General features: G+C 43.8%; 1 protein-coding gene and 1 non-coding gene across 3 annotated transcripts in view; both read left to right on the top strand.

The window, feature by feature from the left end:
• EPHA6 (EPH receptor A6) overlaps positions 1-12961 on the top strand; it is a 1030110-nt gene that overhangs the window by 838942 nt on the left and 178207 nt on the right. The window lies entirely within an intron of this gene.
• On the top strand, positions 395-588 carry LOC130359906 (U2 spliceosomal RNA). The gene has a single exon (XR_008890497.1). It is a non-coding gene; the product is annotated as a U2 spliceosomal RNA (small nuclear RNA).

The raw sequence follows: 12961 nt of genomic DNA, 5'->3' as shown, positions 1-12961 counted from the left end.
GGACAATGAGCAAAAGTGCCTTAAACAACTCAAAAATGGGGTGAAAGTTATGGTACAGATTTTTGGCAAACACTGTTTTTTTTAACTTGGAAATGTTTTAGCAGATAGATGGTAAAAAAAAATGGCTGCCATAGGATACTCTTCAGATAAATGAAGCAAACACAACTGGAAGCTTCAGACACCTTTTTTTCTACAGACCACCCAATATTTTCAGATAGTTTAAATGTTTCTTTTCATCTCAACTCCCAATAACATAGCTCATAGAATCAGTGTGCAAATGATCTCTCCTCCAGAAGGAAGAAAGCTAAATCTCCAGTGCCCCCTTTTTGGAGGCTGCTACTCCATATGTCAATGTCCTACTCATTACCGAACCTTAAAATATGACTAGGGATTAATTGCTTCTCGGCCTTTTGGCTAAGATCAAATGTAGTATCTGTTCTTATCAGTGGTTTAGTCTTTGGCCATTGATGTAGGATAGATGCTGCATGGAGGGAGTAGGTGTACCAGGGCGTTCCGGGGCTGGTTCTGAGGAATCAGCTCGACGGCTGTCCTGATATGACCAGTTTCCTCCAGGTCTCGCCATGAGTTAGAGGGGTATAGAGCCGAGTACTTCTGTGACTCGGGGAGTGGTGACCCTGAGGTGCCGAAACTCACTGGGTGTTATAACTCAGTGAGTGAAAGCACTGCACCATTGCTCTTCACCTTTGGCACTCACCCTTGGTATCCCGGCCTTCTGGCTAGGATCGGGGAACTTTTTATAGATCCTGCACTGGGCAGTATATCTGCACTTCATTCACTTATTTATTATTTTTTGTATGTCACTGTGCCACGTTTCGTGTTTTTCTTTGTACACAGGATTAGCAGGAGGCGGTGGCCCTTCTGGGTGTCCCTCCTGGTGGTCTAGGGTAGGTGTGTGTGGTCATTAGGTTACTCACCTCCCTGCAACCCCTGGGCATCTTGGCTTCGGTCAAGATGCCATCGGTATATGGCTCCTTGGCTGTTACCTTGGTTAACGCCTAAGTTGAGGCTAGGAGCATTTTCGGCCCCTTACTAGCTTTGGCGAAAAGGGGCATCGAACCTGGATCCTTGCAGGTGCCTTTTGGCCCAGAGGTGAAGGGTAGGTTTGTTGGGGGGGCCTCTCTCCTGTTGGAGAAGGGCTTAGCGATAGACCGCATCCTTTGTGCACGTTTTTTAGTGTGACACGTTTGCACTTTTTCTTGCACTTTGGGTGATAGAGAGCACTTGCCTCAGCTCTTTAAAAAAAAATGACTAAAGATTATCTACCAAATCAGAGCCTTCTTGGAAGAAGAATCCATCTATAGACAGCTGTTTCAGGGTGCTTGTCTCTTGTCAGTACAGAAAAGGTAGATCTAAGTAGATGTTATAACTTTGATTTGGGTTTAATGGGGTATTGTTTCTCCTTGTGTTGACTGCTGGGTGGCACAAGGAGTTTTATAGGTCAGGCAGTGCTCTCTGGCAAAAAAGTATGCAAATTTGCTCTTGTCTGAAGTATGAAAGTTTTCCCTAGTGCCACCTATTGAAAATAGCTACCCTGTAAGTCAATATCTGAGCAATGAAAAGCCTGGAAACATGACTAAGGACAGATATCAGACAAACCAGAATTTTTACTAAAAGGAAGAGGATCTTTTATGGGTTGAATGTATCAATCAATGACCTTTTGAAAAATTCATATAACAAATATTATTTATTACTACTTCCTCTAGTTCTTCGGGGGCAGGTTAGTGCCAGTACACTAACTTAGGGTACAGTCTTGGTAAGAATTATACTTAAAGGACATCTGCAGCAAAAGACAACTTATCCCCTAGCCACAGGATAGAGGATAAGTGTCTGATCACGGGGGGGGGTCTGACCGCTGGGACCCCTCGTGATCATCTGCATGGGCCACGGCTCTGCCGCAGCTCTCCCACATCACACTGCCTCCTCCATGTATCTCTATGGGAGAGGCGGGGAGGCAGCGTTCGTGCCTCCTGCCTCTCCCATAGAACTGTATGGGAAGGGGGCATGGTGGGTCGACGCTACGTGCATTAGCCACTCACATTGAGCGCCAATGCGGGGCCCCGTTTGAAAGATCGCGATCAGACACTTATCCCTTATCCACAGGATAAAATGTCTTTTGCTGCAGATGTCCTTTAAAAAGCGACACTCCCAGCATAAGCATGGTGAAGGTCAACCGCTCCCCACTCTTACCAGGCTCTCTGTGTTCACAATTGCCCCCACTGCATTGCTGATTCCTTCTGTGTGAAAATAGAATGCCCGGTAAGGCATGAGGAGCGGGGCAGCTGTTAACCTTCACCATGCTTATGGTGGACGAGAAGTAACTTGCCAGTGTAACTTAATGAGATGCTCAGCGAGAAAGTGACTATGCACACAAACCTTCAGTGTGAATTGGCTGGTGTGGAGCAGCAGGGATCCGAAATGATGTCCTTTCAGGAAAACAAAGCGTCCGATAAGAGGGAAAGCGAAGAGGCTGTTTACAATTGCGGTGCTTATGCTGGGAGCGGAAAATAACTTTTTGTTTCAGTGGCCCTTTACGTTATGAATTTATTTTTGATAGCATGTTTTTGATTGTGACTTTCATACCTAAAAATCTTCTAATTAAAGTAATATAAGGAAATTCACATCCGTGCCGCTTCCTTATTAACTTCCCTCCTCTTGTTTGTTTGAGGAAAACAAACCGATCACTTCATTGGATGTTTAATGCATCTCAAATAATGTGCTCATTACCTCCATTCTATAAGTGATGAGGAAATATATGAAGCCATAGTGACTTTCTTTCCCTTTGTCTCAGCCTCTCTGCCTCCTTTATAACTCTGTCATCTGCGGTCTTTCACTTGTCTAGCACCTAATGAGGCCCTAAAACAATTTTACAAGGCGTTTAATGGCTCTCCTGACCAGAATCATCACTTAATTACCTCTGGTACAGCAACCTGTTCCCTGAGCCCTGGCTGAGACAAGAGCGGAGGACCTAGGATTGTATTTCCTCCTATACTGCAACAATTAGCTGTCTAAGGAAAAATCTGCATACTGTTTTTGTACTACTGTCTAGTATCTATCTACACTGTATAGACAATTTTATTGGGACACTTTTACATTACACCTACAGGAGCATTCATGACATCCCAATCTATATCCATAGATGCAGTAAAAACAGGATTCTTTATTGAAGTTTACCTAAATACTGGAGGGAAACTAATACATAAATTTTGATTGTTCTGTGCATGCAGATTCCCGGGGTGCTGGGCAGGAGATCATGGGGGACCCAACAGCTGGACCCCCGCAATCAGACACTTATCCCTTATCCTGTGGATAGGATATAAGATGTCTAGTACCAGAGTTCCCCTTTAATCTCCAGGCAGGACATGATACTTATGTATTAAAAGGTTGTATGTCTTTTTTCTGAGTGCTCCCTGCAAGGAAAACACATACCCCCTGACCTACCTTAATATGCCTCTTACATTGCCAAACTAGATCAACCTTGCCCTTATATGATAAGGGGCAAAAACCCTGAAACAGGCTGCCTGCAGATTGGGGTAAATTTTTCCTTTTGGAAAGGTGTCTAGTTTGGCAAAATCCTGTTAACCAGGATTGTTTGCATTTTAAGGAGCAACTTTACATATTCCTCTTTTGTGAGGTTAGACACGGATGTTGGATGACAGGACCTGACTTGTAGTCCCCATTCTAGTTTGTCCCAAAGGCGTTGGAGGAGGTTGAGGTCAGAGCTCTGTTTGTATCAGCCAAGTTCTTTCACACCTGTCTTCCCTGTCTTCCTGACTTCCCTCCCATGTATTAATGGACCTTGTGTGGTGGCCCTGTATAGGAGGTGTTACCCCATACCCTTGCTGCTCTGTCAGTCAGCATCCCTACAGTGTCCCTTGGGCTCCCTTGCATCTGCCCCCCCCCCCCCATGTAAATATGTTTCTAATGTATTATACCATGTAATGTGTTCAGAAAGCGTTGTCACTTTAAGACTGTTTACCATGTGACTTGTCATTTGATTTTTACCCAGGAGGTACCAGTGACCAGGTGATCACAAGTCTTTGTTGAGGTCACGTTGAGTCCTAGAGAGCGTCCAGAGTCTTAGGAGGCCTCAAGTCCAGTCTACAGCTACAAGCAGCTACAAGTAACCACAGTATCAGTATTGTCAGTCATTAGTCAAGTCAAGTCAGTCACAGTCATCATTTGTCAAGTCAACGTGGCCTGCATTAAATTGACCATATCTACTACAAGTCCCAGCAAGCCCTTAAGGTCTCTGAGTCACTGGTCACTTCCGTGGGCCCTGGCTGAACTGTATAGACTTTACCAACTGTCTAACCTCAGTCTGTAACTTGGCATCGGAGTCATTATTGCCCCGTGCCTAGCCTAGGATCTAGTGGTATACCTTCAGGTGGTATCGAGGATAAACCACGCCCTGGCATCATGAATACAAGGGGTTAATGCCATCTGCCCCTAGGGTAACAACATCTTCCCTCATCACACCCCGTTACCACACTTGCTTTGGACACAGTCATGATGGAGCAGAAGTGGGCCTAAATCAAACTATTCCCACAAAAATAGAAACGTACAATGGACGCTATTTAATCTGTGAAATAGGTATCACCCCGCTGCATTATTCCACAGCAGCTAGCACTAGTCAGAACAGGCCAGACCTACGTATGGAAACTGGAATAGGAGAGTGCTTTCACATGGCATAGCAGTTAAAGGGGTTGTTTGGCAAAAAAACAACTCATCCCCTATCTACAGGATAGGAGATAAGTGTCTGATCATGGTGGTCTAACTGCTAGGACCCTACTCTCTGAGAGGAGTGTGTGATGGGGACAGTGCACATTCTATTCATTTCTATGGGAACGCTGGACATGTCCAAATCCTGCACTCTGGTCTCTTAGACACTCCCATAGAGAATAAATGGAGGGTGTGCTGCCCCCGGCACATGCTCCTTTTAGAAAACCAGAGCTCATTCAGGAGATCACGGTGGGGGGGGGGGGGGGGGGGGGAGGGCTTTCCGGAGGCGTACAAACAGTCCCCGCGATCATGCACTTATCCCCGAAACTGTGGATAGAGGTTAAGTTGTCCTTTTCCAAACAACCCCTGTAATATTTACGTTAAACAACAGACAGACAAATGGGCAGCAAACGCTAAAGATTTATGGCTGAAAGACGTCATTATTAATTTAATGTTCTATACATCCTGCAGGGCTGTCTGTCGTGACCTCTAATAGCATTAAATCCCATTGCTCTCTGATAAAATATAATTTTACTTACATGATTTCCATGATTGCAAGAGGATACAGCTTGTGACCCGAAGTGTTAATCTCCATAAGATTAATGAGACAAGAGCAAAAAAGATGACACTCATCCATTACATTCACATAAAAAATAACATTGTATGAAACATGCAGTATCCACATCATCTTACTGAGACAGAAAAGACAGCACAATTAATACCCCAATGATGAATGCACATGTCAAGTTGCTTGCAATGAGTATGGAAGGAGTCATATGTTTCTTCTGGAAGTCTAACAAGTAGCCGCATGGGTTTCATAATAATGCCACAATGTGAATGCGCTTTAAAAAGATTTATTATTCAAGATTATCCCATTGGTATTCAAGTCATGCTGATTATTCAGGGCAAGGCTGCAGCAAACCGTGTCACTGCATGCTATGTCAGGTTTCACTTCAGGTTATACTGCTGCCGATATCGCCGGACTAATGCCGGCTTTTTTTAATTAGACTTGATTGGTGTCACCGTTGGTTATAGGCTTTAAAGTGCAATGCCAGGTACAGATAAAGTCACACCATGCAGCTTTAACATCATTGGAATCATTTTCATAAAGACACATTTAAACGGAAATAAGCATAACATTTCTGTACATTAACTGTATACTGTAACTTTTCCATGACCATCTCATGACATCACCTGCCGTGCATCATTACAGATCCAGAATCATGGTTTAACCCGAAAACATTATAATGACGTGGGACGATTTGGTAATAGGTGTCCAAGTGCTGAAATCTCTTTTTTTTATTTATTTAAATACATTACATGTCCTTAAATAGAAGAATTACAGCATTTTTCATCCTGGTAACTAGTTCATGTGCTTGAGTCCTTAAATCAGCCTGTCTATTTGTCTATAACCAGAGGAGATTGTAGTTTTATTATTTCTTAAAGGGATTATTCAGCAAAAAGTTTATTTTTATTTTTTAATATGCCAGACTGCCTGCTTAAACAAAATAAAAATGAAAGTACCTCCCCCGCAGTCTCTGTTATCATGATGTCTGCTGCTGTTCATTTCCTAATGCTGTGGTCAGTATGCTAAACTGCCACTCAATCAATCACTTTCTGGGGAGAGACACCTCTCGCGTCAACCCCATCACCAGAAAGTGTATTCAGCAGAAATCAGGTGCTGGAGTGTATGCAACCAAATGGAGGCGGACCTTCTCAGCAGCCCTCACTTCCCAGCCCCTCCTTCACTGATTTACTAGCAAACTTAAGTTTTTTTTTAACAAAGTACATTAGAAAGAGTTTTTATTTACCATAAGGAGTGCAATAGCAAAATTTGTTTTAATGAGAGTGCCCATTTAAGTCCTGCAATACTGTCATCTATCTATCCTTGTTTAAATTCCAATAATCAACCGACAATAAAAAGAAGTGTAAGACGCAGCATAAGTAAACCACCCTAAACAACTCAAATTACACCATCCTCAAACTTTTCACAAGTCTACAGGCACTTTGGGGGGCTCTTGATTCAGTTAAAGGGGTACTCCGGTGCTTACACATCTTATACCCTACACAAAGGATAGGGGATAAGATGCCTGATCGCGGGACGCCCGCAGCTGGGGACGCCCGGGATCATGCACACGGCACCCCGTTTGTAATCAGTCCCCAGAGCGTGTTCGCTCCGGGTCCGATTATGGTCGACCGCAGGGCCGGCGGCATGTGACATCACACCTCCGCCCCCGTGTGACATCACGCTCCGCCCCTGTGTGACGTCACGCTCTGCCCCTCAATGCAAGCCGACGGGAGGGGGCATGATAGCTATCACGCCCCCTCCCATAGGCTTGCATTGAGGGGTGGAGCGTGACGTCAAACGGGGGCGGAGGCGTGACGTCACACGCCGTCGGCCCTGCAGTCGACCGTAATCAGACCCGGAGCGAACACACTCCGGGCACTGATTACAAACGGGGTGCCGCGTGCATGATCCCGGGCGTCCCCAGCTGCGGGACTCCCGCGATCAGGCATCTTATCCCCTATCCTTTGGATAGGGGATAAGATGTGTAAGCACCGGAGTACCCCTTCAAAGCTTAAAGCATACCTGTTATGGTGCAAAAAAAAAAAAAAAGTGATATATTAGTACCTAATCCTGATCATGTGCATATCATTTTTATGTGTCTAGGACCTATATATCCCTAACAAATAAAATGTATATGTTGCTCACTTTCTTTGTGTTTTTGCCTTGTGGAGGGGGCGTGTCCGTCTCTCTCCCTCACAGTGATGACTCATCTGCTCTGAGTCTGGGAGCAGCCTGGTAGTCTGCAAATCACTGCACAGTAGTTTTTATGCATACATTTTCTATCTGTTCCTAGTAAAGCTGGATGCAAGACAACATAGCTGTCACTATGTGTGTCATTCAGCTTTCACAGACTCCTGAATGTCTGATCACGCTTTGGCTGTTCAAGCATGTTGGGAGTTGTAGTTTTGCATTGCAACAGCGGGAGCTGTAGTGCTTGTAAAGCACTGTTAGAGCAGTGTTGCTTTAAGCTGTTGCAAAACTACAACTCCCAACATGCCCACACGTTCTTTGTCTGTAGTTTTGCAAGAACTGGAGGCACACATCTGGAGAATACACAGCTCTAAAATAGAGTTTTACAAAGATTGTACCCCTAGCTGTTGCAAAACTACAACTCCCATCATGGGTGTTGGGAACCTCAGTCAGAGAGCCAACTCCCATCATGGGTGTTGTATTTTAGGAACAGCTGTTAAGGAACAGCTGAAGTGATGCATTGGTGATCTCCTATACTAGATACCAACATGCTTTACAGCCGGTATCCAGTATGCTGCAAAATACAGAGTAGTCTGTCTGCATAAAGACAGATGACCCCTAGTGGCGGCTATTTTCATTTTCGATTTCTTTTTTAGATTGCCATTTTTTTAAAATAAATGTATATTTACAAAAGACATCTTATCAGTAGTAAAACAAGATATAAAAAGTTTTAATAATGACAGTGCCTCTTTAAGTATCTCTTAACTTGTCTAAAAATTGTTAAGTACTTTGAAAGATTAAGCTTCAATTAAAGCCAATAAAATAATATGGACACTTTCCTAAGTTTGGATTAGGAGCAATGGGCACGTGAACAAGTGTTAGTGCTAGGAATCTAAAAGCTGTAGGTCAGAATTGGCTTCTGCCGGAAATTAGGACCACCAAAACGCTTGATATATGGAGGAAATACCGCAGCGGTGATGTCAATAGCGATCCAAAGTATGAACAAGTGAGATGCAATTTTTTGGGGATATACAGTACACACATTTTGTTTCGATCTGGCATTCTTCATCAGGAAGATTTCAATGGTGGAAAATCTACATAGGTAATTTTTGGTCACTAGATTCCCTAATTAAATTGGTTATAAGTATGAACATACTGCCAAATTAAAGTTTAAAGTAGTGTTGAGCGGCATAGGCCATATTCGAATTCTTAATATTTCACGAATATATGGACGAATATTCGTCATATATTCGCTAAATTCGCATATTCGTAATATTTGCGGTCTTTTTCGCATATGTGTAAATTGGCATATGTGAAAATTTATGAACTTTATAGCAAGAATACCAGTGTAACTTGATAGAAGCAGCAGAAGGGAGGGATCAATATTCGCGAATATTCGCATATGCGAATATTCACCCGGCGGTCTCACACAGTAGTATTAGAGCCTTCTTTAGACCACACAAGCTGGAAGCAGAGAGGGATGATCACTGTGATGTGTACTGTGAAAAAAGAAATAAATGAAAAAAAAGTGAATATTCGTAATTTCGAATATATAGTGCGATATTCGCAAATAAAATTCGAATTGCGAATATTCGTAAGCAACACTAGTTTAAAGATCACCAGCCATGTGAGCAGGATGTATTGCACGAGGTATGGCACTCTGCAGAAGACATGTCACATACATGACCAGGCAACAAGACCACTGGCTCTCTGACTGAGGTTCCCATTCTATACTTCTAGGGGGAGTTGCAGCCTTAACATTTATAGTTTGGAAGAAAGACGAGACAGAGGGGATATGATAGAAACTTTTAAATACATAAAGGGAATTAACACCGCAAAGGAGGAGAGCATATTTAAAAGAAGAAAAACTACCACAAGAGGACATAGTTTTATATTATAGAGAAAAGGTTTCGATGCAGTAGCAATCCTGTTCAGGACCACGGAGAGCACACAACATGCCTATTGCTTTATTTACTATGAACAACTCAAAATCAAGATGTTAATGTATTACAAACTGTGTTTAATTTACTTGGATAAATAATTCTTTAGTTCATCTAAGTTTGCTATCCCCAGTGGCAGATCCAGGTGGGGTGGTGGGGGTAATTATCCCCCCCCCCACCACAGATTGCTGCTCCTCCCGTACTATAGCATGGTGCAGGGGGAGTGTCTGCTCCCACTCCACCATTCCCTCACCTTTCTCACATGCTGCTCCATTCTTGCAGTGTGCGAGCCGCGCGGACGCCATCCACTGCAGGCCGGCGCGATGACATCACATCATCGTGCAGGCGCCCAGAGATCATGTTCCCACGGCTCACACTCTGCAAGAATGGAGCAGTGTGGGAGAAGGGTGACAGCTAGAGAGAGCTGCTCGGGCACTGTATGGTACAGGGTAATTATTAAAACAAAAAAACTCAGGGCGATGCACAGAAAAGGGCACATTATAAGTCAGGGGCACATGTCAGGGGGCATTATACGTGAGTGGCACATGACAGGGGGGCCCCCTGTCATGTGACCCCCACATATAATGCCCCACTAACATTTGCCTCTCACTTATAATGCCCCCAGTGCTGTGCCCCTCACATATAATGCCCCATGTCCTGTGCCCCTCACATATAATGCCCCCTGTGCTGTCCCCCTCACATATAATGCCCCTTGTCCTGTGCTCCTCACATATAATGCTCCCTGAGGGAACATGACGGGGGCATTATATGCGAGGGGCACAGGACAGAGGGAATTATTATTATGTTGCGGGAACAGGATGGGTCTTAATCATTATATGTGGGGGCACAGGACGGGGCATTATTATTATATATGAGGGGCACAGAGTGTTTTGCATTACAGAGGTATAGTGTATATTATAAGGATATATTCAGAGGGTTCAGTGTGTAGTAGTATTATATTCAGAGGGTACGGTGTGTGGTGGTTTTATATTCAGAGGGTACAGTGTGTCGTAGTATTTTCAGAGTGTGTACAGTGTGTCAGAATTATATTCAGAGGGTAGTATTATAATAATTTGGCAGTATTTTAATAATTATTGTTTTCATATAGAGGATCAGAATCCGCTAATATAGTGAGTAGCCATCGGGGCATCAAGTTCTGCAGAGAGAACATTTAGCTGGACCCGGCGGTATGTACATCTGAATTAAATAAGGAAAGACTATAGAGAAGACGTCACCTGTAGTCACTGAGATCATAGTGTATTCTCCTCACTATAGAGAAGACATCACCTGTAGTCACTGATATCATTGTGTATTGTCCTCACTATAGAGAAGACGTCACCTGTAATCACTGATATCATTGTGTATTATCCTCACTATAGAGAAGACGTCACCTGTAGTCACTGATATCATTGTGTATTCTCTGCACTATAGAGAAGACGTCACCTGTAGTCACTGATATCATTTTGTATTCTCACTATAGAGAAGACGTCACCTGTAATCACTGATATCATTGTGTATTCTCCTCACTATAGAGAAGACGTCACCTGTAGTCACTGATATCATTGTGTATTGTCCTCACTATAGAGAAGACGTCACCTGTAATCACTGATATCATTGTGTATTCTCCTCACTATAGAGAAGACTTCACCTGTAATCACTGATATCATTGTGTATTCTCCGCACTATAGAGAAGACGTCACCTGTAGTCACTGATATCATTGTGTATTGTCCTCACTATAGAGAAGATGTCACCTGTAATCACTGATATCATTGTGTATTCTCCTCACTATAGAGAAGACGTCACCTGTTGTCACTGATATTATTGTGTATTCTCCTCACTATAGAGAAGACGTCACCTGTTGTCACTGATATTATTGTGAATGCTGCCTGACTGTCCCATCAGAGCTGGAGTCACTTGTAAGTTCTGCAGTAATGATGGGTGAAACAACAACTCCCAGCATACCCTTACAACATACTTAAGGTCATACAGGGAGCTGTAGTTTTAAAAGGTAAAAACTTCTTTAGCAATTTCCCATTCTGTGGCAATTGGTATATTGGATTATTATACTGGAAATAATTTTCTGCAACATGCTACAACGCGGGCATCACAACATGCTACAGTGCGGGCATCACAACATGCTACACTGCAGGCATCACAACATGCTAAAAAAATCATGGCCTATATCCCTTAATGTTATGTTTTTGCAAGTATTCATCCAGTTGCTGTTTAAATGTCTATACAGACTCTAATAAAACCAAATCTGCAGACAGAGAATTTCACATCCTTATTGTTCTTAGTATAACTTTTCATTTGCCTTAGACAAAATCTCATTTCTTCCAGTCTAAATATCTTATCTTTGTAATATTGATATATCTGTTTAAACATATCCTAGCTGTTTGTAATGTTAGGCCATGTACACACTACGGAATGTCCGCACGGTGTCTGCAGAAAGAATGAACGTGTTTATTCTTTCTGCGTATACAGAAAACAGAATTTCTGTGCTGGAAACATCTGGCATGGATATTCTGCAGAGCTTCAGAATCATGTTGAATTCAACGGGACTCTGCTGCAGCAGAATTTCCGTGCTGAATTCCGCATTGGAAATTCTGGCATGTGAACATGGCTTATGAGTCTTAAAGGACAACTGCAGCGGTATGACACTTATCCCCTATCCACAGGATAGGGGATAAGTGTTTGATTGCGGGGGGTACGACCGCTGGGACCCCCCTCGATCTCCCTAACGGGGCACCGCCATTAGCGCTCATGGTGACGTAGCGTCAACCTAGAGGTCGACGGTGACGCCCCGTCTCCTCCCCGTCCCCATACAATTCTATGGGGGAGACGGGGAGGCACGGACGCTGCCTCCCCGCCTCTCCCATAGAGATGTATGGAGGAGGTGTGCCGGCTGCAACGTCATGCTGCGGCTGGCACGCCCCCTACACGGGACAGCCGCGGCCCCGTACAGGAGATCACAGGGGGTACCAGCGGTCGGACCCCCTGCGATCAAACACTTATCCCCTATCCTGTGGATAGGGATAAGTGTTAATCATGCTGCAGATGTCCTTTAAACAAGAATCCGGGAAGAGCAAAGAAATAAGGAGGCACTCACGGTTTTGTCGAGGTGACAGCAGGCTTCTTTATTTCAGGTGCGGCGTGCGATCATCGGCGTGGGACGCCAGACCAGTGCAGACAGGTAGTGACAAATGTTTCACGCCCCTTCTGGGCGTTTCTTCAGACTCACCTTCCTCCTGCTTCACGCACAGGTAAATAGTCCACCCAGCGTGACGTCAGGGGGAAGGGTTATTGTCTTGATGTGAAGTAAAACCACAAATTTTAAAAACAAGACAACTGTATGCAAAAATCAAACATGGGAAGCAACGTAATGATGTTTATAAAAATACACTAAGATCAAGGCGGTCATTCAAGCCCAAGTTACCTTGAGCATTGAGTTCAAGGATAAGTCTCGCCTCTCGCTGCAACAGGGTTTTAAGCCGGTCCATGCCTTCCTTTTGATTAACCCTT

This window comes from Hyla sarda, chromosome 2 (genome assembly GCF_029499605.1).
Source record: "Hyla sarda isolate aHylSar1 chromosome 2, aHylSar1.hap1, whole genome shotgun sequence".
In the NCBI taxonomy this organism is placed as follows: Eukaryota; Metazoa; Chordata; class Amphibia; order Anura; family Hylidae; genus Hyla; species Hyla sarda.
The sequence above is the reverse complement of the archived record's forward strand: the minus strand, read 5'-3'. Positions and strand labels throughout refer to the sequence as shown.